The sequence below is a fragment of the Halyomorpha halys genome, unplaced genomic scaffold, assembly GCF_000696795.3.
Source record: "Halyomorpha halys isolate HHAL.00 unplaced genomic scaffold, Hhal_1.1 Scaffold808.1, whole genome shotgun sequence".
Classification (NCBI taxonomy): domain Eukaryota; kingdom Metazoa; phylum Arthropoda; class Insecta; order Hemiptera; family Pentatomidae; genus Halyomorpha; species Halyomorpha halys.
In genome coordinates, this window is record NW_027111618.1 from 61,719 (window position 1) to 67,718 (window position 6,000).

Sequence of the window (6,000 nt, forward strand, 5' to 3'; positions counted from 1 at the left end):
GGATTCAATCAGAACATGACTTTCAGTTCATCTGCTGCGTCTTATTATTATGTCGATACCTTGCAATGTTATACAGAATTGTGCTCTCTCCTTGTTAGTACATAAAGCTATATCTAACTACACTAATTTTAAACTATAAACGCTAATCCCGACAGTAATAAATTTTCGGTAACGTAGGTAGGAGGTTTTCAGAGAATAGTATATACCTTCACAAATATTAATAATGATGACACTTACTTACATATTGAATCAAAGTAGTTTCAATGAGAAGTAGATTAAATTTCATATGCCGTATTCGACCGTACATGGAACATCTAGTAAATGCAAAAGCATCTACATTCTGTCAGATTTCTTCATTTGAAATAAATTATTAATCCTAAATAAATAATTATACTTGACGAAATATTCAAATGTATTTTAAAGATAATTAATAATGATATTAATTATATCCTGTCACATGTTTAATGAAATAAACACCTTTGTTTACTCAACATTGTTTATTCAATTTATTAATCTCAGTCGCGATCGTAATTCGCCTAAAACTGAAGACAATGTTTTGACAATCTGCGCGTTGTGGGTGCGAAATTGAAAAAGAAAGTATCGAACTTTGTTTTGGAATTAAATTTGCTCTAAGAATGTTACACTTTTTAGTAAAAACACGAATCATAATAATAAATAGTTTTATGTGCATAGCGATTTATGCCTTCATGGCAGGATGGATAAAAAAAGTGCCCTGGAGGATTCATCTTAAAATCTAGAGTTAGTTGGGCTGGAGAAACACTGGACGAGGTAACAAAATTAACTATATCTTCAAAAGGCCACATTAGTATGACCCAACTAAAATCAAATCAACATTTTAAAAATTGTAAAATGAATTGTTGTAAATTATAAAACAAATACAAGGTAATATAAATTTACTAAGAAGATATTTATTTTTTTGTCCAATTTAACTGTAATTTCCGTTGTTTTTTAAAATCTAATTTTTAAAGGAGTATTAATTATCCTAAACTTTCATCAGAACTTAAGTTACAAATAGGTTGGAGCACATCAGCTGATAAATTAATATCCATAAAATTTTTATCCAGTTAATAGTATTTCATCCAAGAAGATGCTTGAAGTTGGCTAAGTTCTGACCAGTTTATAATTAAGTTTTACTTCAGAGATTTAAATTTTTAATTTTAATGACGGACCCGCAGAAAAAGTCTTGAACTTCTCAGCATAAGTTGTTAACCTGCAAGATAGATAACCTCTCCCTTCCGCCTTATGTCCCAACAACCTCCCCCCCCCCCAAAAAAAACTAATTTGAAATCTTCTAGACATGCCACACTCTGTTTAATATTATATATTTTTCTAGTTTTAATCTTATTTACAAAGGTAATTTTTGTATTATTGAGATTAATAATTGTTATTATTGTTAAATGAAAAGAAACCGGCAAAAAAACATAAACACTTAAGAAGTATCATCATTTAATTAGATAGATTTAGCTACCTTTATTATTTTTAAAAATGTATGTTACAAAAACTACTCTTGTAAAAATTTTGAAAAGATAATATTTTTAATTTATTTCATTGCTATAACTAGTGTAACCCATATCAACAGCAATTCAACTTGGTTAATATAGAATAGAATGAAAATTGTAAATTTTAAATGAGCAAAATATAATAAATGATGAACTACGCCCTTTGTAAGAGAAAATGTAAACTAGGGAGCCATTTTCTCTAGGTTAAAATCGTTTTTGCTTTTTATCAGTGGAGAATGAGCGAGATCAGTAGACACAAGGAGCGGTCCCCTGACTGAGGGATAAAAGAATAGGAGAAGAAGAGAATGGTGGTAATTCATTGTGCCTACTATTCATAGAATCAACATGATTTTAGAAAACAGATAACATCACTGATTAATTGAACGTAATGAAAGTACATGTTAAACACCCTTGTTTGTGAAGGGAGTGACCGCTTGGGTTTCAAATCCGGCAAGAGACCTTGTCTTAGACACTTCTAGTCCAAAGCATCCCTCACTAAATGCTTTATTTAATATGAAAGAATTTTTCAGATTGGACTGACGGTTACTGATATCAGCGGAATCAAAAACCTTTTTAAACAATAGTATAAACAGCATTGGAACAATTAAAACATCATTATTAAACTTCATTTGATATTGGAACTTAAATAAATTTAACTAACGTTATTCTGGCTCATAGTGGCCAAGTACAATGAGGTGATCCAACTTGGTGGGGCGGAATAATCCTTGTATAAATAGCGATAATTATTTACAATGACAAAAGCGAGACTAGAGCGGTGCCCTATATTGGCCAATTAAAAGCTCCTCTCAACGACCGCCAATTAAGAAGCCTAACCACGGCCAATCAAATTTAAACAAATCGATCCCGCCCTCTTCTCTTTGTAGGCCAACGCTTCTGCTTTGGTACTTGCTATTTACTGCATAGTTAATTTAGTATAAAAAATTTTAGGAACAAAATAAAACGAAATTGGTGCAGAATGTATAAAAAAAATAATCATAAATTTCATTGATTGCATAATTATCGCACATAAAGAAAATAATGCTTATCCATTATCATAAAATATGTCTATTAAATAAAATATAGCCTCAATATTGGTAGGCATTTAGTCTCTACATATAAAATTTGTATAATAAATTCAATATTTATGACGAATGACCGGAATAGAGAAAGTTTAGGTATACGAGACTGGAATAGAGAGGATAAAATTTATATTGTTAAATTAAAATGTATATAACTTTGTAATAAGAAAATAATACTGTATCGTGTTTAAAATATTGTATCTTTGTCAATTAGTTTATATTACTGTTTAAAATATACCTTATGAGATTGATTAGTGTGTTGTGTATTTTAGTAATCCAATACATGTTTCGGCCAACATGACGATTATAAAGAATAATCTTAATTTCAGTTCCACAGTCTCACATTAATCACTAAAAAAAATTGCAGACTATTTCATTTAATATTAATTTTTTTTTTTTTGCAATTTTATTTATACAACTATCTGTGTATATCTATATTATTTATACAACAATATTTTATAATTATTTAGAACACATACATAACATATTGTGCATGTTGTCGATAAGTTATTTGATGATAGAATAACAAAATTTGCATATAAAATAATTGATAATATATGAAACAGATGTCAATTAAAGGTTAACTGGCTGTATTATATTACACAACATAAGAATAACCTGAAACTTTTTTAATGATTAATTCGAGACTGAAGCATTTAAATATAAATTATCCTTGACAATAGCTATTTTGCCGAAACGTTGGATATTAAAAATGACTTAATAAAGGATATATTTTATTATAATTGATAAATAGAACCAGACTCAAACGAAAAATAAATACATAGAAAATAATACTTTCAAAATAAAATGCTTAAAATTATCTGTATATCAGCAAATATTATTTAAAAGGTTAACTTAAAGTAAGATACTTGAAGTGTAAACTAATATTATGCGGGAATATTTAGTAATTGACTTTTAGTGTTTGAAATTAAGTTAAATTAAACTAACGTGTTTAAAATTAAGATTCAGGTAAAACTAAGTTTTACTTATAAAATTGAAATAGAAAAAATACTAAGATTGTCCCTGAAATATAATGATAATATGACTAACCTCATTTGGAAATAATATAATATAAAAAGTTATATTGGTTTTAGATTTAATTTTTAACAAAACTATAATAATAAAGTAATAATTAACTCATAATAACTAAAGTAATAAAGGTAATAAAAGTTGGTAATTCAAACTAAAATATTGGAAAATAATACACATTAAATAATTTCTTTTATTTTTAAGGACTTATTTATATACTTATACTTTTAACTAATTTATATTTAGTTTTATAGATTAGGTAATATTAAAGTAGATAAAACTTGGACATGGATACCTGCAACAAATTTAGAAAGTGAGGTTATGAATTTTAAAACCAAGATGTGTTGTTTAAATTTAATAATAATTAATAAGTGAGAATTGTAATTAAAACTTTATTAGTGCTTGATAATGGCCAGGTTGGCCGAGTTCTTGGCCATGTGAAATAAAAGGAGTGAGGTTATGTTTAACTAATCAGTAATATTTATTCTGTTCTGCTGTGATATGATTTGATTTAAAAATTAATGAGGTATATAAAACTGATACAAGAAACCGATATTCTGAAGAAAGGTAATGGATTATTTGGAATGAATAAATATGATTTCTTTATCCTCATACTGACACATGCTTAACACTTGGTTAAAACCATCAAACCATCATTTTGGGAAAATAATTCAGTAAATGACAAATGATTTGACTTTGCACCTTAATTGTGCCATGTCGTTAAAAGCTGATTGTGCCCTACTAGTAGTATAGAAAGCATCGAAAGGGCTAGGAAGAGGGGAAGAGGAGGTTATACCTTCCATAGGTGTCAAGTTCAGTGAAAGATGAAGATAGCAGTCTATATCAAGTGCGCCAGTTATCAGAGGTAATCAGAAATTAATTTCTACAATATTTGCTCAAGAGCCTATCTAGGATTAGAGAAACAAAGGTTACCACAACTTTATTGTACTATGGAAAGATTGGAGCAGCTTTGCAGAAAATATGAATTTAACAGACGTCATTAAAACTCAATGGAAAAAGCTACAAGCGACGTTTGCTATGAAACTATTGCCTCTACCATCGCAACTTCAATAGCCTTATTTTCAGTCTCTTTCGTTTCTTCAAGATCAATTCACACCGAAGACGTATAGAGAAGTCGCTTAAAGCAGGTAAACGCTAAGGTTATAAATGCCTAAGGTAATAAAACAATTGGAAAGGAATATACGGAAGACCAATAGAGTGGATTCGCCAGCCTCTTCTTTGGCGGCAGGATCATTTTTGTCAAAAAAAAAGAAAGGCAAACTGAGGAGAGATATTGATGGTGAGGGTCGATTGAAAGCCGAAGAAGGAAATATTTTTTTCCTGAAGAGGAAAGAACAGGGCATACAAATAGAGATAGACAAAGACGCTTGCTTTTTCTATAGGGTTCTTCCTCATGTTCGGGCTTTATCCCATAATGATAAAAATGTTTCGGAAACATTTCTGAAAACACACTTGGGCAACAGCATAGCATTATTTATTCCCGATTTCTATGATTTATTAGTAGGAGAATTATTATGAGTTTACCGATTTGATATTTCGCATATTTTTTTCTTAACTGTAGACGGATAATATACTAGATATCTTTGTTATAAAAAAGAAATTCAAAGATATTTGGATCTAAAAATAAATATTCAACTACATGTTAATATTTTTACAATCAATTTAATATTTACGAATAAAGCTAATAGTAGCGACTAAAATGGCTTTTAATTCCAGCCGAATGGAGGTTAAAAGAAGCCACTGGGTTAGTGCGATCCCATTGACCTAAGGAGGGGGGAGGGGGAGGGGAAACGGGCCATAATGAACCAATCAACTGGCCGGAAACAAGGACGGAGGGACTGCTGGAATGGACCGGAACGCTGTGTCAATGGTGTCATGAAGGTGAGCTCTTGGAGGATGGGATTACTTTAGCAATGGCTTTCTCTGTAGTATTACACCAATCTTCCCCAATAATATTAAATCTTTATTAATACTATCTAATACATTAACAAATTAAAAATAATTGTTAACATTTTAATATTTTTTTCTCAATAAGTTTTTTTCTTAATAGAAATAGGTGCTACCAAAACCCAGTTTTATTATTTTCACTTACTTTTTCCTTTAATGTTATAAAATAAATTATTTCTATTAACCCAATACTCTTCCTTTTTTTTGTAAATATAAAATAAATTATGTATTAATAAAATGTTAAAAGATTAAACATAGTAATATTAAACAAATAAAAAATCTGCGCACGCATCACACAATATTTATTGATTTACCACATAACATTAGATTGAAATTATTTCTTTTACATTTCAAAATAGCAGTTTCTAAGTAAAGTAAGAGATAGTAAATTCTTACAATAGCAT